We start from the raw sequence: 22,216 nt of genomic DNA, 5'->3' as shown, positions 1-22,216 counted from the left end.
CATAGATAGGCCCATTCCACCACATCAAAGGCTTTTATGGCATCTAATGAGACCACTGCCCCTTTGCTCTCATCAGCGCCCCTCAGCTGCAGATGCGAGTAGAGCCTTTGGATATTTATACTCGTCTCCTTCCCGGGAATAAAACCTGTCTGGTCGGTATGAATTAGTTTAGTAATATGTTTATTGAGTCTATTGGCAAATATTTTAGCAATCACTTTGGCCTCAAAAGAGATAAGTGAAATAGGCCTATATGAATCCATATCTAATGGGTTCTTATCTGGTTTCAAAATCAGTATAATTTTGGCTTCAGACATAGATTTTGGGATAGCCCCCGTGGCAAATCCCTCCCCGAGGGTTCTATACAAAAAAGGGGCCAGGATATCAATATATTGTTTATAGACCTCGCCAGGTATACCGTCCAGGCCTGGGGCTTTTCCTGAGGGTAATGATTTTATTGCCTCGATGACTTCTTCCATCTTCAAATGGGCCTTCAGTTCCCATATACTGTACCTGCCTCGTCTAATTTGGGGAGCTTAATATTATCCAAATATTGTTTTATTTTCACTTCGCTAAACTGGAGCTTACTAGCATATAGTTGCCTAAAATATGTTGCGAATGCTTCCCCTATCTGGGAGGCGGTATTTACTACCGTGTCTTCTTGATTATTAACCGCCAATATAATATTGGATGTTTTCTCACATTGCGCTAAAAAGGCAAGATATTTCCCTGCTCGGTCTTCATTCTGGTACCTCAAATTTGCCCTATGCATCATAATAGTTTGGTTGACCTTCTTAATCGCCTCTAGCCATTTCCCTTTGGCCTCCTGCCAGTCCCTATATGCATCCTCTGAATTATTTATGCAGTATTCCCTTTCCAAATCCACGCATTTCTTCTCTAAAGACAAGATACCATCTCTACTTTTTTTTTTGGCTTCAGCAATGCACTTCCTGAGGGTGCCTCTTATATACGCCTTAAAGGCATCCCAAACTATGGGAATGCCTGCTGAGCCCTCATTGCTCTCCCAAAAGTTCTGCCACTGGGCCGCAAGATCAATATTTTGATCAATACTGCGCAACCACATGGGGTTAAATCTCCAAAAGTTACTTCCCCTTTCATTAGATGCCTCAAATTCCATACACACTGGGGAATGGTCCGATATACCCCGCGCTTTATACTCGATCTTGCGGACCTTTGGCGCAAACTCCATGGAAACCAACATCAGGTCAATCCTAGAAAAGGCAACATCTGTTTGGATGTCTGAGACCTTCTCCATAATTCTCTGCTCAGAGCCTTTTATGGCCTCCATTAATTGTTGTAGTGTAATTTCATGCTCCTCCTGCGAGCTACTACTTTTTACCGGAGTTGACATAGGGGTAGTTGTGGGGGTCTTTGTGGTAGGTTGAGAGCGGGCATACCTTTCTAATCGGGCTGCCGCACATGCGTTCCCGGTTTTGCCCATCTCAGATAGTGGTGTATAGGCGTATGGACAGTTTATATGGTGCCTGCTTACGGTGCAAGAACAACTGCTCAGTGGTATACAAAAATAAGGGCGCACAGGGGAAGGTCCTAGTGTGTGTCTTTTTCATGGCCGATCCAGGATTTTTTAAGGGCCAGGAGTTTCTTCCCCTCTAGGTGAGTTTCAGATAGACATATAATGTCAGCCCATAATGTTTAAGCTGGTTCAATACAAGGGAACGTTTTATCTTATCATTTATCCCGCGGATATTCCACGCGAGTGCTTTAATCAAACCTGAGGGCATAATAGCTGTACTTTCCCATCACTATTCTCATAAAACGGGCCTGGGACTTCCTTGTCCCCACAGAGCCCCTCCAATATACTACCAATATGTACGATTTATGTTTTCCCCTGTAGCGAACCAGCTGTATACAAATTAAGCACCCACACACGACGACAAATAAATTTACACAACACTTAACACTTACATACACAAAAATCCCCATCCCTTTCGTACGCCCTCCCCCTCCCTGTATACCAATCCCCCCCCCCCCCAAGGTATACTTAAATTCCCTTCCCTTTGCTCTTTTCCCTAGGGGCTTAACTTCACTTAGCCACCAACGGGCGGGGAGCCCCCCTGAAACATCATTAATTAATTTAAAGTCTCGCTGTCTGCCAATTGATGCTTTCCTGGAGCCCATTTATCGATCGAACATGCTGCTTCTTTTGGATTCACAAAAAATATGGTTTCCCCACCCGCCACCACCCTCAGCTTGGCGGGGTACACCATAGAATACTTAAGGCCTCTTTCACGTAGTCTACGTTTTATCTCAATGAATTTCGCTCTTTCCTTCTGTATCTCGACTGTATAATCAGGGAAGATTGATATTTTAGCCCCAATATGTTCAATAGGGCTTTTTACTCTAGCAAGTCGAATTACTGTATCGCGGTCTTGGAAGTGCAACATTTTGATTATCATCGTTCTTGGTGGGGCACCTGGAGGTAATGGCCTAAGGGGCACCCTGTGAGCTCTTTCTATTGAGAAAAACTTGGAGAAAGATTCAGCTCCAAACTTTTCTCTTAACCATTGTTCCATATATTTTATAGGCTCGGTGCCTTCCTCCCTTTCGGGCAGTCCAACAATCCTCACATTGTTTCTACGACTCCTCCCCTCTAAATCAGAGATTTTATTTTTCATTTCTCTCATTTGGTTGGACAACAAATCAATTTTCACCTCCATTTTGTTGCTGCTATCTTCCAGCTTTGATACCCAGGATTCTGCCTCTTTTATTTGTTCTTTTACTATTTTCAAATCCTGCCTTATGTTGGCCACATCTGTTTGGATGTCTGAGACCTTCTCCATAATTCTCTGCTCAGAGCCTTTTATGGCCTCCATTTATTGTTGTAGTGTAATTTCATGCTCCTCCTGCGAGCTACTACTTTTTACCGGAGTTGACATAGGGGTAGTTGTGGGGGTCTTTGTGGTATGTTGAGAGCGGGCATACCTTTTTAATCGGGCTGCCGCACTTGCGTTCCCGGTTTTGCCCATCTCAGATAGTGGTGTATAGGCGTATGGACAGTTTATATGGTGCCTGCTTACGGTGCAAGAACAACTGCTCAGTGGTATACAAAAATAAGGGCGCACAGGGGAAGGTCCTAGTGTGTTTCTTTTTCCTTGGCCTGGCAGGTGTTAACACCACCTTTATCTCCTTTTTATTAACTATGGCTGGAAAAATGTCTCTGGTGATACAGTCCCCACAAAAGTCAGAACAGGTGATATAAAACGATATTACCTGAGAATTTATTGACCAGCAATCGTCCCTGTGGGGTTTTTATACCATGGGGTCTCTCCCTCCGGCACCCCGGTTCCAGAGCTTTTTCCAAGGGGATATTTTCCCCAGATGGTCAGGCCGCCTGAGGCCAGTGAGGAGCCCCCACAGACAGGCTCCCTTCTCCTGCTGCTGTCCTCCTCCTGGCGCAAACGCCGGACCTCCTCTCCCACTGGCAGCTCTCTCCAAAGGGTTGCACAGCGCTCCTGTGCTTCTCGGCAGTGTGTGTCGCAGCAGACCACTGCGTCACGGCCACTCACGTCCTCACTGTGTGCCCGTGCCCTGGCGGCTCTTTCCGCCGCGTGTCAGGGAGGCACACTCCGGCTTCTCGGCGGTGCGTGCTTTAGCAGGCCACCGCGTCACGACCACTCGCGTCACCTCTAGGCGCCCGGGCTCTAGCGGCGCTTTCCACCGCACATCAGGGAGGCTCACGTCACACTCCGGCTCCCTCTCCAATCTCGCACAGGCAGCAGCAAGGGAGTAACAGCCTCACACACGGCCGACAGCAATGGAAGATCAGCGTGTGCAGGCTAGGACCAACATCACCCCCCACAAGGTTAGTTTTTTCTGGGCAACGATATGCTTTGCAGGATTACATCCAGGGAGCTCTCCTTTCCACGTCTCCTCACTCCCGCCCTGCCGTGGCCACACCCTGTTTAGAACATTTGCACAAATCAGACTTTAAGGCAAAAAAAAATGTATGTATATGTGTCCAGCGCTTCTTTTGTTCCCATCCACTAATCACACCAATACCAGAACGACACAAATGTATTTACAAAAGAGCACCAACCATCAGGACTAGCCTGGTAAAAAGTGCTGCCCCACCTGCAAAGTCCATGACGACTATAAAGTCAAAAGGTTTTTTCAGGTGTGGAGTATGCTTGGGTTGTAGAGGGAACCCAGGAGATTCCTCCAAAATTAATGAAGTGACTATAATAACAAAGTCTTTAAAATGAGAGATTTTGTCACTTGTAATAGTAGCAATGTCATCTACTCTATAGGGTACAAATGTGATCTGTGGTATGTGGGACGTATGTCCAGACAACTTAAAACCTGGAGGAACATAAGGAAAGGTGTGATGACGCATGCGTTGTCTGAGCACTTCAGAGTTAAACATAATAGTTGCCCTTCAGGAGTTGTACGGTTTTGTGGTTTGAGACAAGTGAAGGAGAATTGGAGACAGCAGGGATTGGCCAAAAAATTGGCCAAAGCAGAAATGCAGACAATATATGAATTAAATACTATGATCCCCGCTGGCCTCAACTCCGATTTCAAGATTAAGTGGTTCTTGTAAACATTTGTCATCTGTTTATTACCCATTCAAATACATTGTCCATATAACCATCTGTTTACTGGTTTATTCTCTGTATAGATCTATGGATATTACTTGAGAAGTCCGGCACGCGTTTCCTAGCAACCAAGTATACAATATACGTAATCAGGAAGTGATGCGGCGGCCAAATATAGGGAAGCTAAGAACATTACTCCCATTACATCCAGGCCGGAAATGACGTATCGGCACTTTGTGCCTAGTTACAACAAAAGGCTGGAGACGCCGCGCATATACAGCTAGGAAGACGCCAGACCGGGTATGACGTATCGGCACCCAGCGCTCTGCTGCATCAGAGGCTGGTGTTGCCGTGGATACCCTGGAAGGCCTTGACAATGGCGTAACAGGAAGCCTGCGCCAAAGCATAGGACTATGGGACTTGTAGTCTTCTGCTTTGATTAGGAGTCCAGCTGCGGTGCGGGAATTATTCTGGTATTTAAGGAGCTTATGTGCAACTAGTGGGACACCTTGAAAAAGTCCTACACTGTAGCCACATATGGCTGGAACATTTTAGATTTTTAATTTTTAGAATTTGTATATTTTTATTTAGAAAATGTAAATAAATTAATTTGTATCATTACTCAGACACAGTAGAAATGACCATATAACCCTAGAACAGGAATGTCAAAACTTTTTGCGATGAGGGCCAGTTTTGGTGAGGTGAAAATGCGGTTGGCCGACCATTCAGCCTGACATTCTTTGAATTATTAATTGCATCAGAATGGTCCCCCACTCTGCCCTTATTCACTTTATGTCCCCCAGCCTGCCCCTTCACTGTATATTTCCTAGACTGCCCCCCCCTCTCCGTCCTCTGGCTCTTCCAAGGACAGGAGATGCTTGGGCTCCCGCTACCGCCCCCCTCCACTCTGCATGTTACGGGAGCAAGCTTCCCCCTTGCTGCACCCCCTCCCCACACACTGCTGTCACTGTGATTGCGGAGGAGGGTGATTTACAATTGTAGCTGCAGGGGTTGGATGCATACCAGGGCCGGACTGGGACCAGAAATCGGGCCCAGCATTTTGAGCACACTGGCCCACATGCAGTAGGTGGGACCGCGCAGCAAAAAGGGGGCGTGGTCTCATGGAAAGGAGGCATGGCATTAGAAAAAGGAGGCATTACACATTATGGAACACACCATAAAGCCCATTACACATTATGGAACACACCATAATGCCCATTACAGAATATGACAATCTGTTATGCCCATTACACATTATGACACATACTGTAATGCCCATTACATATAAGGCTACACAATTCGTTATGCCCGTTACACATTGGTGGCACACACTTTAAAATGCATGCCCATTAAGCATTGTGCATCTACTTAAGGTAATAATTCCTGGTTCATCATGGATATATATCGTTAATACACATGCAAATCCTCCTGAATAACACTTTAGGGGACCACAGTCACTCTATAGAATTAAAAAAATGCTATCCCACAGCAGAACTACAAGTCCCATCAGTGGGGCCAAAATCCCCCCACACACAGCTCTTCCAAAAAGGCCTCCCAGCCCCCAAATACACACACACTGCTCTGCCTCCTGCTTTTAAACAGTGCACTACCCCTGCTTTTACACACAGTTCATCCCCTACCCCTGACAAATTTACCTCCCACACAGTGTGTCAGTGGTGGTGGGGTTTTCCATTCCTCAGGCAAAGCGGCAGCACTCTCCCTACAGCAGTGGTCGTCCGGGTCTTCTCCATGGGGCAAAGTACCTCTTTCCACACTTAAGGTACTTTGAAGGTAGGCGGCGTGCAGCGGCTTGCGCCATAACGTCAGATGGTCAGTCCGATGTCCACAGATGCCTCTTAGCTCTGCCCTTGCCCTGACGCCAATCAGCTCTGCCTCGGCACCTCCCCACTCAAGCCGGAGCTGCTCACACTGGAAGCCGGAGGGTGGCTCAATATGGGCGCGTCATGACGCAGCTGCGTCATGACGCCATATGCAAATTATGACGCCGTCCACTCAGCACAGTGATGCCCAGGAAGCGGTGCTCACTGCTGCTGAGTGTCAGTCAGTACACACTAGCACTAGGACAAAATCGGCACAGCTGGTCATCGCCCTTCTGGCATTCGCCAGAAGAGCCAGATGGCCAGTCTGGCCCTGATGCATACTCACCCAAAAGACGCCAAACACATCTCACTGTGGCGGCCGGTACCTCCTCACTGCTGCCGGTAAGGTAAAGGCACGCTCGCCAGGGCCCCACCTTTAGTGCTGTGTGTTCCGCATCTGATGCTCCACCCGCTTTTGGCTGGAGGCTACGGGCCGCTTGAAATGACAGCACGGGACGCAATTGGCCCCCGGGCTGGACTTTGGACATGCCTGCCCTAGAAGCTGAGTGTATATATGTTAATATGCCATACCTACCAACTTTTGTAATTGTTGAACAGGACCTGCCATGCCAAAGGCGGAGCTTAGGGACAGGCGTGCATGGCCTCAAGCAAAGGGGTGTGTCAAAAAATATGTGGGTGCCAAAGGATAACAACTCCCTGCTGGCCGAGCTTCACTATTACACAAGGAGTGAGGGATCACCCACATATTTTTTTTACAGCTATTGAAATTCACCCACCCATCTATCTATCTATCTATCTATCTATCTATCTATCTATCTATCTATCTATCTAATGATTTGCCATTTATCTACCCACCCGCCCATTTATCTGTCCATCTAATGATTCACTATCTATACATCTATCCACTCAGCAACCTACCCATTTATCTACCTATCCATCTATCTACCTACCTATCGATCTATCTACGTACAGTTAATGCACTCCGTGAAAAAAATATGTGGAACCCAAAGGATAACAACTCCCTGCTGGCCAAGCTGCACTATTACACAATGGGCAGTATTCAATGAGAATACTGACGACGTGCAGGGAATCCTGTTTAGGATTCGCTGCACATTCGCCACTGCTCGCTGCGTTCCGGAGCCTCGCCGGCTCCAGTATTCAACAAGTCAGGGGCTCACTGCCCCTGACTGGCGAATTTTAACTCCTGCGGCGATGCCGCAGGGAGCCTGAGGACGGCGGCAGGCAGGGAGATGGAAGTCTCCCTGCCTGCCCCAGAACGTTTGTGGGGGAGAGGTGGGCTCCCCGGGTGCCAGGCAGCACAGGCTGCCCCCTGGGGGTGCCAGCAGGGGACCGGGTATATTCACTACACCCGATCATGCATATGTAATGATCGGGTGCAGTGAATATATGAATATCTAAAGAGCGGCTCAGCTCCGGCCCCCTGCTGGCTGGTCTGTGTAAAAAAAAATATATATATATTTTTTTAAATATATATTCATGTGCTTACAGCACATGAATAAAAATAGCATGCCCCTCCTCAGAATAAAATTCCTGATTTTTTTACACCAAATGTAAAAAACAAAACACTTTATTTTAAAAGTTCACATTCCACTTCACCATAAAAAGATAGCGATTGCTACTCGGTGAATCATGGCGAAAAAAACCTTGAAATGTATTCGCCATCTGGTCATTGAATAGGGTGATTCACCGTTTTAGTCAAAAATTCGCCTTACAGCACAAAATCGCCATAAAAACATGGCGAATCAGCCTCATTGACTACCGCCCATTGAGTGAGGGATCACCCACATATTTTTTTTACAGGTATTGAGATTCACCCACCCACCTATATATCTATCTATCTATCTTTTTATTTATTTATTTAATGATGTACTATTTATCCACCCACCCGCCCAATTATCTGTCTATGTAATGATTCACTATCTATACACCTACCCAACCAACAACACACCCATTTATCTACCTACCCATCTACAGATGGGGCCGGGCTCATCTTTGCTGGCGAATCGCCAGAACGTCACCGCTGTCGATCCGCCATCTGACTGAGATGGTGTGTGTGTGTCCGTGCGCCGGGGCAACGGGACCCTGTCCATCTCCGCTTAAGTTGGAAGGGGTGCGGGGAGGCGGTGGGGACCCCGGGTGACCGCCGACGAGCCGGCGGGGACCCCGGGGGGAAGCCGTCGAAAGGGGATGCTTGCGCATCTCGTGCGCGCGCTTTCCCTTTTGCAAATACAGATGGCGGGTGGCGGGGGATGTCGGATGGCGTCGCCATCGCCATCCCCTGCAAAGAAGAGCCCGGCTCCATCTGTATCTATCTACAGTTAATGGGCTCAGTGAAAAAATATGTGGATCCCAAAGGATAAAAACTCCCTGCTGGCCGATCTGCACTGTTACACAAGGAGTAAGGGATCACCAACATATTTTTTTACAGGTATTGAGATTCATCCACCCACCTATCTATCTAATGATCCACCCACCCATTTATCTGTCTATCTAATAATTCACTATCTATACATTTACCCACTCACCAACTTACCCATTTATCTACCCATCTATCTATCTACAGTTAATGCGCTCAGTGAAAAACTATGTAGGGCCCAAAGAATTACAACTCCCTGCTGGCCGAGTTGCACTATAAAACAAGGAATGAGGGATCACCCACGTAGTTATTTTTACAGGTATTAAGATTCACCCACCCACCTATCTATCTATCTATCTATCTATCTATCTATGTATCTATCTATCTATCTAATGATTTAGCATTTATCCACCCACCCGCCCATTTATCTGTCTTTCTAATCAGAATCAGAATCAACTTTATTGGCCATGTATGCTTGCGCACACTAGGAATTTTTTGTGGATTTACAGTGCAGCATCAAGCAGGGATGAAGGTGGGGGGGTGAAGGCATTACATACATTACATTAAGACATTACATGTGGGTAACACATACCCGCCGAGCTGCACAGCGCCTAGGCAGCCATCAGCGGCGCCACTGATGGCTGCCTAGGCGCTGTGCAGCTCGGCGGGTATGTGATTCACTATCTATACACCTACCCACCCAACAACCCACCCATTTGTCTAACTACCCATCTATCTATCTACAGATAATGTGCTCAGTGAAAAAATATGTGGGGCCCAAAGGATAACAACTCCCTGCTGGCTGAGCTGCACTATAACACAAGGAGTGAGGGATCACCCACATATTTGTTTACAGGTATTGCGCTTCACCCACTCACCTATCTATCGAATGATTTACCATTTATCTACTCACCCACCCATTTATCTGTCTGTCTATCTAATGATTCACTATCTATCCAACCTACCCAACCACCCTCCCATTTATCTACCTACCTATCTATCTATCTATCTATCTACAGTTAGTGCGCTCAGTGAAAAAATATGTGGGGCCCAAAGGATAACAACTCCCTGCTGGCTGAGCTGTACTATAACACAAGGAGTGAGGGATCACCCACATATTTTTTTTACAGGTATTGAGATTCACCCACCCAACTATCTATCCAATGATTTACCATTTATCCACCCACCCGCCCATTTATCTGTCTATCTAATGATTCACTAGCTATACACCTACCCACCCAAAATCCCACCCATTTATCTACCTAAACATCTATCTATCTATCCATATATCTATTTATCTATCTATCTACAGTTAATGCGCTCAGTGAAAAAATATGAGGGGCCCAAAGGATAACAACTCCCTGCTGGCTGAGCTGCTTTATAACACAAGAAGTGAGGGATCACCCACATATTTTTTTACAGGTATTGAGCTTCACCCACCCACCTATCTATCTAATAATTTACCTTTTATCTACCCACCCATCCATTTATCTGTCTATCTAATGATTCACTATCTATACACCTACCCACCCAACATCCCACCCATTTATTTACCTAAACATCTATCTATCTATCCATATATCTATCTATCTATCTATCTATCTATCTACAGTTAATGTGCTCAGTAAAAAAAAAGGGGTCCCAAAGGATAACAATTCCCTGCTGGCCGAGCTGTACTTTTACACAAGGAGTGAGGGATCACCCACATATCTTTTACAGATATTGCACTTTAACCACCTAGCCATTTTCTATTTCATGATTTACCATCTACCTACCTACCCAGTTAAGGATCCCACCCTCCCTGCTGGTCAAGCTGCAACATTACAAAGGGAAGAAAGTTGCTGACTGAAAAAAAGTGGGTTACTGACTTCCCTCCCACCCCCATGTCCGTTAAGCTGCCTTAGCGGACAGTGGAGGAAGGTATCAGTTTATCTTTTACTCTTTCTATTTATCTCTACCTATCTCTATCTATTTAACTGTACACTAAGTAATCACAAAGTACAATAATAGAAGAGTTCATAGCTAGAAGTCCTATTTGTGAAGACCAAATGTATACCAAAAACATATTATCAGTAATTAATTTTCATTAATTACCTGACTTCGGTCTCCTGTTGCGGTGCTTAATCTTTGTTTTTTGACTTGAGGAGGATTCTGCAGTCCAGGTCACTTTGCAGTAGTCAGCTGTTATGAACTCATCATATGTTTTATGGAGAATTCTCACCTAAAAAATGGAAATAGGCATGATAATATGTTCTCAGTATACATTGACCCTAAAGCCCTGTACACACTGGGAGTCTAGGGGCACCATCTATATAGTCAACTATATCTGTGGTTCCACTATTCACACTGAAAGAAATCTGTTACCGATATCATTCAATGATGTCCCAGTGACCTGCTGAACATGCGGGTCATAGGCTATATGGCCAAGGATGACCTGTATGTTCAGGTGAAGGGGCAGAAGGGTGGTCGTTAAGGATGCGCGGGAGCACACATCATTAACTATATTGAGTATACATACTACAGATTTGTTTTAAAGAAAAGAGATCGCTCAAAAATGCCATTCTGAGCGATAACTTTTCTTTTTAAGTAGCGTTTATGGGGCTTTAGAAAAATGAGAGGGATCCCTCACCTCTTTATCCATGCCTCTACTTTATGAACTATTCTAGCTATGATTTGTCTATTTAATTAATAATTTAACATCTATCTACCTATCCACCCAATTTATCTGTCTATCCAATGATTTACTATCCATGTGCCTACACATCCATCTATCTATCTATCTATCTATCTATCTATCTACGGTTAGGGCGCTCAGTTAAAAAATATGTGGGTCCCAAAGGATAACTCCCTGCTGGCCGAGCTGCACTATTACACAAGGAGTGAGGGATCACCCAAATATATTTTTACAGCTATTGCACTTCTACCACCCACCTATCTATCTAATGATTTAACATATATCTACCCACCCATTTATCTGTCTATCTAATGATTCCCTATCTATCCACCTACCCAACCACCCTCCCATTTATCTACCTACCTATCTATCTGTCTATCCACATTTAGTTTGCTCAGTGAAAAAATATGTGGGTGCCAAAGGATAACAACTCTCTGCTGGCCGAGCTGCACTATTACACAAGGAGTGAGGTATCACCCACATATTCTTTTACAGTTATTGAAATCCACCCACCAAACTATCAATCAATCTAATGATTTAACATTTATCCACCCAACCGCCCAGTTATCTGTCTATCTAATGATTCACTATCTATACACCTACCCACCCATTTGTCTACCTACCCATCTATCTATCTACAGATAATGTGCTAAGTGAAAAAATATGTGGGGCCCAAAGGATAACAACTCCCTGCTGGCTAAGCTGCACTATAACACAAGGAGTGAGGGATCACCCACATATTTTTTTACAGGTATTGCGCTTCACCCACTCACCTATCTATCTAATAATTTACCATTTATCTACTCACCCACCCATTTATCTGTCTATCTAATGATTCACTATCTATCCGACCTACCCAACCACACTCCCATTTATCTACAGTACCTATCTATCTATCTATCTATCTATCTATCTATCTATCTATCTATCTATCTATCTACCGTTAGTGCGCTCAGTGAAAAAAATATGTGGGGCCCAAAGGATAACAACTCCCTGCTGGCTGAGCTGCACTATAACACAAGGAGTGAGGGATCACCCACATATTTTTTACAGGTATTGAGATTCCCCCACCCAACTATCTATCTAATGATTTACCATTTATCTACCCACCCGCCCATTTATCTGTCTATCTAATGATTCACTATCTATACACCTACCCACCCAACATCCCACCCATTTATTTACCTAAACATCTATCTATCTATCTATCTATCTATCTACAGTTAATGCACTCAGTGAAAAAATATGTGGGGCCCAAAGGATAACAACTCCCTGCTGGCTGAGCTGCACTATAACACAAGGAGTGCGGGATCCCCCACATATTTTTTTACAGGTATTGCGCTTCACCCACTCACCTATCTATCTAATGATTTACCATGTATCTACTCACCCACCCATTTATCTGTCTGTCTATCTAATGATTCACTATCTATCCAACCTACCCAACAACCCTCCCATTTATCTACCTACCTATCTATCTATCTACAGTTAGTGCGCTCAGTGAAAAATATGTGGGGCCCAAAGGATAACAACTCCCTGCTGGCTGAGCTGCACTATAACACAAGGAGTGAGGGATCACCCACATATTTTTTTACAGGTATTGAGATTCACCCACCCAACTATCTATCTAATGATTTACCATTTATCCACCCACCCGCCCATTTATCTGTCTATCTAATGATTCACTAGCTATACACCTACCCACCCAACATCCCACCCATGTATCTACCTAACCATCTATCTATCCATATATCTATTTATCTATCTACAGTTAATGCGCTCAGTGAAAAAATATGTGGGGCCCAAAGGATAACAACTCCCTGCTGGCTGAGCTGCACTATAACACAAGGAGTGAGGGATCACCCACATATTTTTTTACAGGTATTGAGCTTCACCCACCCAACTATCTATCTATCTAATGATTTACCATTTATCCACCCACCGACCATTTATCTGTCTATCTAATGATTCACTATCTATACACCTACCAACCCAACAACCCACAAATTTGTCTACCTACCCATCTATCTATCTACAGATAATTTGCTCAGTGAAAAAATATGTGGGGCCCAAAGGATAACAACTCCCTGCTGGCTGAGCTGCACTATAACACAAGGAGTGAGGGATCCCCCACATATTTGTTTACAGGTATTGCGCTTCACCCACTCACCTATCTATCTAATGATTTACCATTTATCTACTCACCCACCCATTTATCTGTCTGTCTAATGATTTACTATCTATCCAACCTACCCAACCACCCTCCCATTTATCTACCTACCTATCTATCTATCTACAGTTAGTGCGCTCAGTGAAAAAATATGTGGGGCCCAAAGGATAACAACTCCCTGCTGGCTGAGCTGCACTATAACACAAGGAGTGAGGGATCCCCCACATATTTGTTTACAGGTATTGCGCTTCACCCACTTACCTATCTATCTAATGATTTACCATTTACCTACTCACCCACCCATTTATCTGTCTGTCTACCTAATGATTCACTATCTATCCAACCTACCCAACCACCCTCCCATTTATCTACCTACCTATCTATCTATCTACAGTTAGTGCGCTCAGTGAAAAAATATGTGGGGCCCAAAGGATAACAACTCCCTGCTGGCTGAGCTGCACTATAACACAAGGAGTGACGGATCCCCCACATATTTTTTACAGGTATTGCGCTTCACCCACTCACCTATCTATCTAATGATTTACCATGTATCTACTCACCCACCAATTTATCTGTCTGTCTATCTAATGATTCACTATCTATCCAACCTACCCAACCACCCTCCCATTTATCTATCTACCTATCTATCTATCTATCTATCTATCTATCTATCTATCTACAGTTAGTGTGCTCAGCGAAAAAATATGTGGGGCCCAAAGGATAACAACTCCCTGCTGGCTGAGCTGTACCATAACACAAGGAGTGAGGGATCACCCACATATTTTTTTTACAGGTATTGAGATTCACCCACCCAACTATCTATCCAATGATTTACCATTTATCCACCCACCCGCCCATTTATCTGTCTATCTAATGATTCACTAGTTATACACCTACCCACCCAACATCCCACCCATTTATCTACCTAACCATCTATCTATCCATATATCTATTTATCTATCTACAGTTAATGCGCTCAGTGAAAAAATATGAGGGGCCCAAAGGATAACAACTCCCTGCTGGCTGAGCTGCACTATAACACAAGAAGTGAGGGATCACCCACATATTTTTTTACAGGTAATGAGCTTCACCCACCCACCTATCTATCTAATAATTTACCTTTTATCTACCCACCCACCCATTTATCTGTCTATCTAATGATTCACTATCTATACACCTACCCACCCAACATCCCACCCATTTATTTACCTAAACATCTATCTATCTATCCATATATCTATCTATTTATCTAGCTATCTATCTATCTATCTATCTACAGTTAATGTGCTCAGTAAAAAAAAAGGGGTCCCAAAGGATAACAATTCCCTGCTGGCCGAGCTGTACTTTTACACAAGGAGTGAGGGATCACCCACATATCTTTTACAGATATTGCACTTCAACCACCTAGCCATTTTCTATTTCATGATTTACCATCTACCTACCTACCCAGTTAAGGATCCCACCCTCCCTGCTGGTCAAGCTGCAACATTACAAAGGGAAGAAAGTTGCTGACTGAAAAAAAGTGGGTTACTGACTTCCCTCCCACCCCCATGTCCGTTAAGCTGCCTTAGCGGACAGTGGAGGAAGGTATCAGTTTATCTTTTACTCTTTCTATTTATCTCTACCTATCTCTATCTATTTAACTGTACACTAAGTAATCACAAAGTACAATAATAGAAGAGTTCATAGCTAGAAGTCCTATTTGTGAAGACCAAATGTATACCAAAAACATATTATCAGTAATTAATTTTCATTAATTACCTGACTTCGGTCTCCTGTTGCGGTGCTTAATCTTTGTTTTTTGACTTGAGGAGGATTCTGCAGTCCAGGTCACTTTGCAGTAGTCAGCTGTTATGAACTCATCATATGTTTTATGGAGAATTCTCACCTAAAAAATGGAAATAGGCATGATAATATGTTCTCAGTATACATTGACCCTAAAGCCCTGTACACACTGGGAGTCTAGGGGCACCATCTATATAGTCAACTATATCTGTGGTTCCACTATTCACACTGAAAGAAATCTGTTACCGATATCATTCAATGATGTCCCAGTGACCTGCTGAACATGCGGGTCATAGGCTATATGGCCAAGGATGACCTGTATGTTCAGGTGAAGGGGCAGGAGGGTGGTCGTTAAGGATGCGCGGGAGCACACATCATTAACTATAATGAGTATACATACTACAGATTTGTTTTAAAGAAAAGAGATCGCTCAAAAATGCCATTCTGAGCGATAACTTTTCTTTTTGAGTAGCGTTTATGGGGCTTTAGAAAAATGAGAGGGATTTCTCACCTCTTTATCCATGCCTCTACTTTATGAACTATTCTAGCTATGATTTGTCTATTTAATTAATAATTTAACATCTATCTACCTTTCCACCCAATTTATCTGTCTATCCAAAGATTTACTATCCATGTGCCTACACATCCATCTATCTATCTATCTATCTATCTATCTATCTATCTATCTATCTACGGTTAGTGCGCTCAGTTAAAAAATATGTGGGTCCCAAAGGATAACTTCCTGCTGGCCGAGCTGCACTATTACACAAGGAGTGAGGGATCACCCAAATATATTTTTACAGCTATTGCACTTCTACCACCCACCTATCTATCTAATGATTTAACATATATCTACCCACCCATTTATCTGTCTATCTAATGATTCACTATCTATCCACCTACCCAACCACCCTCCCATGTATCTACCTACCTATCTATCTGTCTATCCACATATAGTTTGCTCAGTGAAAAAAATATGTGGGTGCCAAAGGATAACAACTCCCTGCTGGCCGAGCTGCACTATTACACAAGGAGTGAGGTATCACCCACATATTCTTTTACAGTTATTGAAATCCACCCACCAAACTATCAATCAATCTAATGATTTAACATTTATCCACCCAACCGCCCAGTTATCTGTCTATCTAATGATTCACTATCTATACACCTACCCACCCATTTGTCTACCTACCCATCTATCTATCTACAGATAATGTGCTCAGTGGAAAAATATGTGGGGCCCAAAGGATAACAACTCCCTGCTGGCTAAGCTGCACTATAACACAAGGAGTGAGGGATCACCCACATATTTTTTTACAGGTATTGCGCTTCACCCACTCACCTATCTATCTAATAATTTACCATTTATCTACTCACCCACCCATTTATCTGTCTATCTAATGATTCACTATCTATCCGACCTACCCAACCACCCTCCCATTTATCTACCTATCTATCTATCTATCTACCGTTAGTGCGCTCAGTGAAAAAAATATGTGGGGCCCAAAGGATAACAACTCCCTGCTGGCTGAGCTGCACTATAACACAAGGAGTGAGGGATCACCCACATATTTTTTTACAGGTATTGAGATTCCCCCACCCAACTATCTATCTAATGATTTACCATTTATCCACCCACCCGCCCATTTATCTGTCTATCTAATGATTCACTATCAATACACCTACCCACCCAACATCCCACCCATTTATTTACCTAAACATCTATCTATCTATCTATCTATCTATCTATCTACAGTTAATGCACTCAGTGAAAAAATATGTGGGGCCCAAAGGATAACAACTCCCTGCTGGCTGAGCTGCACTATAACACAAGGAGTGAGGGATCACCCACATATTTTTTTACAGGTATTGCGCTTCACCCACTCACCTATCTATCTAATGATTTACCATGTATCTACTCACCCACCCATTTATCTGTCTGTCTATCTAATGATTCACTATCTATCAAACCTACCCAACCACCCTCCCATTTATCTACCTACCTATCTATCTATCTACAGTTAGTGCGCTCAGTGAAAAAATATGTGGGGCCCAAAGGATAACAACTCCCTGCTGGCTGAGCTGTACTATAACACAAGGAGTGAGGGATCACCCACATATTTTTTTTACAGGTATTGAGCTTCACCCACCCACCTATCTATCTAATAATTTACCTTTTATCTACCCACCCATCCATTTATCTGTCTATCTAATGATTCACTATCTATACACCTACCCACCCAACATCCCACCCATTTATTTACCTAAACATCTATCTATCTATCCATCTATCTATCTATCTATCTATCTATCTATCTACAGTTAATGTGCTCAGTAAAAAAAAAGGGGTCCCAAAGGATAACAATTCCCTGCTGGCCGAGCTGTACTTTTACACAAGGAGTGAGGGATCACCCACATATCTTTTACAGATATTGCACTTCAACCACCTAGCCATTTTCTATTTCATGATTTACCATCTACCTACCTACCCAGTTAAGGATCCCACCCTCCCTGCTGGTCAAGCTGCAACATCGCAAAGGGAAGAAAGTTGCTGACTGAAAAAAAGTGGGTTACTGACTTCCCTCCCACCCCCATGTCCGTTAAGCTGCCTTAGCGGACAGTGGAGGAAGGTATCAGTTTATCTTTTACTCTTTCTATTTATCTCTACCTATCTCTATCTATTTAACTGTACACTAAGTAATCACAAAGTACAATAATAGAAGAGTTCATAGCTAGAAGTCCTATTTGTGAAGACCAAATGTATACCAAAAACATATTATCAGTAATTAATTTTCATTAATTACCTGACTTCGGTCTCCTGTTGCGGTGCTTAATCTTTGTTTTTTGACTTGAGGAGGATTCTGCAGTCCAGGTCACTTTGCAGTAGTCAGCTGTTATGAACTCATCATATGTTTTATGGAGAATTTTCACCTAAAAAATGGAAATAGGCATGATAATATGTTCTCAGTATACATTGACCCTAAAGCCCTGTACACACTGGGAGTCTAGGGGCACCATCTATATAGTCAACTATATCTGTGGTTCCACTATTCACACTGAAAGAAATCTGTTACCGATATCATTCAATGATGTCCCAGTGACCTGCTGAACATGTGGGTCATAGGCTATATGGCCAAGGATGACCTGTATGTTCAGGTGAAGGGGCAGAAGGGTGGTCGTTAAGGATGCGCGGGAGCACACATCATTAACTATATTGAGTATACATACTACAGATTTGTTTTAAAGAAAAGAGATCGCTCAAAAATGCCATTCTGAGCGATAACTTTTCTTTTTGAGTAGCGTTTATGGGGCTTTAGAAAAATGAGAGGGATCCCTCACCTCTTTATCCATGCCTCTACTTTATGAACTATTCTAGCTATGATTTGTCTATTTAATTAATAATTTAACATCTATCTACCTATCCACCCAATTTATCTGTCTATCCAATGATTTACTATCCATGTGCCTACACATCCATCTATCTATCTATCTATCTATCTACGGTTAGGGCGCTCAGTTAAAAAATATGTGGGTCCCAAAGGATAACTCCCTGCTGGCCGAGCTGCACTATTACACAAGGAGTGGGGGATCACCCAAATATATTTTTACAGCTATTGCACTTCTACCACCCACCTATCTATCTAATGATTTAACATATATCTACCCACCCATTTATCTGTCTATCTAATGATTCACTATCTATCCACCTACCCAACCACCCTCCCATTTATCTACCTACCTATCTATCTGTCTATCCACATTTAGTTTGCTCAGTGAAAAAATATGTGGGTGCCAAAGGATAACAACTCCCTGCTGGCTAAGCTGTAAACTATAACACAAAGAGTGAGGGATCACCCACATATTTTTTTACAGGTATTGCGCTTCACCCACTCACCTATCTATCTAATAATTTACCATTTATCTACTCACCCACCCATTTATCTGTCTATCTAATGATTCACTATCTATCCGACCTACCCAACCACCCTCCCATTTATCTACCTATCTATCTATCTATCTATCTATCTATCTACCGTTTGTGCGCTCAGTGAAAAAAATATGTGGGGCCCAAAGGATAACAACTCCCTGCTGGCTGAGCTGCACTATAACACAAGGAGTGAGGGATCACCCACATATTTTTTTACAGGTATTGAGATTCCCCCACCCAACTATCTATCTAATGATTTACCATTTATCCACCCACCCGCCCATTTATCTGTCTATCTAATGATTCACTATCTATACACCTACCCACCCAACATACCACCCATTTATTTACCTAAACATCTATCTATCTATCTACAGTTAATGCACTCAGTGAAAAAATATGTGGGGCCCAAAGGATAACAACTCCCTGCTGGCTGAGCTGCACTATAACACAAGGAGTGCGGGATCCCCCACATATTTTTTTACAGGTATTGCGCTTCACCCACTCACCTATCTATCTAATGATTTACCATGTATCTACTCACCCACCCATTTATCTGTCTGTCTATCTAATGATTCACTATCTATCCAACCTACCCAACAACCCCCCCATTTATCTACCTACCTATCTATCTATCTACAGTTAGTGCGCTCAGTGAAAAAATATGTGGGGCCCAAAGGATAGCAACTCCCTGCTGGCTGAGCTGCACTATAACACAAGGAGTGAGGGATCACCCACATATTTTTTTACAGGTATTGAGATTCACCCACCCAACTATCTATCTAATGATTTACCATTTATCCACCCACCCGCCCATTTATCTGTCTATCTAATGATTCTCTAGCTATACACCTACCCACCCAACATCCCACCCATTTATTTACCTAAACATCTATCTATCTATCTATCTATCTACAGTTAATGCACTCAGTGAAAAAATATGTGGGGCCCAAAGGATAACAACTCCCTGCTGGCTGAGCTGCACTATAACACAAGGAGTGCGAGATCACCCACATATTTTTTTACAGGTATTGCGCTTCACCCACTCACCTATATATCTAATGATTTACCATGTATCTACTCACCCACCCATTTATCTGTCTGTCTATCTAATGATTCACTATCTATCAAACCTACCCAACCACCCTCCCATTTATCTACCTACCTATCTATCTATCTATCTATCTACAGTTAGTGCGCTCAGTGAAAAAATATGTGGGGCCCAAAGGATAACAACTCCCTGCTGGCTGAGCTGTACTATAACACAAGGAGTGAGGGATCACCCACATATTTTTTTTACAGGTATTGAGATTCACCCACCCAACTATCTATCCAATGATTTACCATTTATCCACCCACCCGCCCATTTATCTGTCTATCTAATGATTCACTAGCTATACACCTACCCACCCAACATCCCACCCATTTATCTACCTAACCATCTATCTATCTATCCATATATCTATTTATCTATCTACAGTTAATGCGCTCAGTGAAAAAATATGAGGGGCCCAAAGGATAACAACTCCCTGCTGGCTGAGCTGCACTATAACACAAGAAGTGAGGGATCACCCACATATTTTTTTACAGGTATTGAGCTTCACCCACCCACCTATCTATCTAATAATTTACCTTTTATCTACCCACCCATCCATTTATCTGTCTATCTAATGATTCACTATCTATACACCTACCCACCCAACATCCCACCCATTTATTTACCTAAACATCTATCTATTTATCCATATATCTATCTATCTATCTATCTATCTATCTATCTATCTATCTACAGTTAATGTGCTCAGTAAAAAAAAAGGGGTCCCAAAGGATAACAATTCCCTGCTGGCCGAGCTGTACTTTTACACAAGGAGTGAGGGATCACCCACATATCTTTTACAGATATTGCACTTCAACCACCTAGCCATTTTCTATTTCATGATTTACCATCTACCTACCTACCCAGTTAAGGATCCCACCCTCCCTGCTGGTCAAGCTGCAACATTACAAAGGGAAGAAAGTTGCTGACTGAAAAAAAGTGGGTTACTGACTTCCCTCCCACCCCCATGTCCGTTAAGCTGCCTTAGCGGACAGTGGAGGAAGGTATCAGTTTATCTTTTACTCTTTCTATTTATCTCTACCTATCTCTATCTATTTAACTGTACACTAAGTAATCACAAAGTACAATAATAGAAGAGTTCATAGCTAGAAGTCCTATTTGTGAAGACCAAATGTATACCAAAAACATATTATCAGTAATTAATTTTCATTAATTACCTGACTTCGGTCTCCTGTTGCGGTGCTTAATCTTTGTTTTTTGACTTGAGGAGGATTCTGCAGTCCAGGTCACTTTGCAGTAGTCAGCTGTTATGAACTCATCATATGTTTTATGGAGAATTTTCACCTAAAAAATGGAAATAGGCATGATAATATGTTCTCAGTATACATTGACCCTAAAGCCCTGTACACACTGGGAGTCTAGGGGCACCATCTATATAGTCAACTATATCTGTGGTTCCACTATTCACACTGAAAGAAATCTGTTACCGATATCATTCAATGATGTCCCAGTGACCTGCTGAACATGTGGGTCATAGGCTATATGGCCAAGGATGACCTGTATGTTCAGGTGAAGGGGCAGAAGGGTGGTCGTTAAGGATGCGCGGGAGCACACATCATTAACTATATTGAGTATACATACTACAGATTTGTTTTAAAGAAAAGAGATCGCTCAAAAATGCCATTCTGAGCGATAACTTTTCTTTTTGAGTAGCGTTTATGGGGCTTTAGAAAAATGAGAGGGATCCCTCACCTCTTTATCCATGCCTCTACTTTATGAACTATTCTAGCTATGATTTGTCTATTTAATT

The 22,216-nt window shown here is 43.0% G+C and overlaps 1 long non-coding RNA gene across 2 annotated transcripts in view; it reads right to left on the bottom strand.

The window, feature by feature from the left end:
* The window catches only part of LOC146080990 (uncharacterized), a 97,233-nt gene extending 75,487 nt beyond the window's left edge, over window positions 1–21,746 (bottom strand). For both annotated transcript variants that reach the window (XR_014475045.1, XR_014475044.1), the window contains exons 1-4: window positions 21,624–21,746; window positions 18,226–18,352; window positions 15,398–15,524; window positions 10,887–11,013 (exon numbers count right to left, since the gene is read on the bottom strand). This is a non-coding gene — a long non-coding RNA (uncharacterized LOC146080990). The remainder of the gene's footprint in view (window positions 1–10,886; window positions 11,014–15,397; window positions 15,525–18,225; window positions 18,353–21,623) is intronic.
* Window positions 21,747–22,216: the final 470 nt, after the last annotated feature.

Source organism: Crinia signifera, chromosome 5 (assembly GCF_055691185.1).
Source record: "Crinia signifera chromosome 5, ASM5569118v1, whole genome shotgun sequence".
NCBI lineage: Eukaryota > Metazoa > Chordata > Amphibia > Anura > Myobatrachidae > Crinia > Crinia signifera.
The sequence above is the reverse complement of the archived record's forward strand: the minus strand, read 5'-3'. Positions and strand labels throughout refer to the sequence as shown.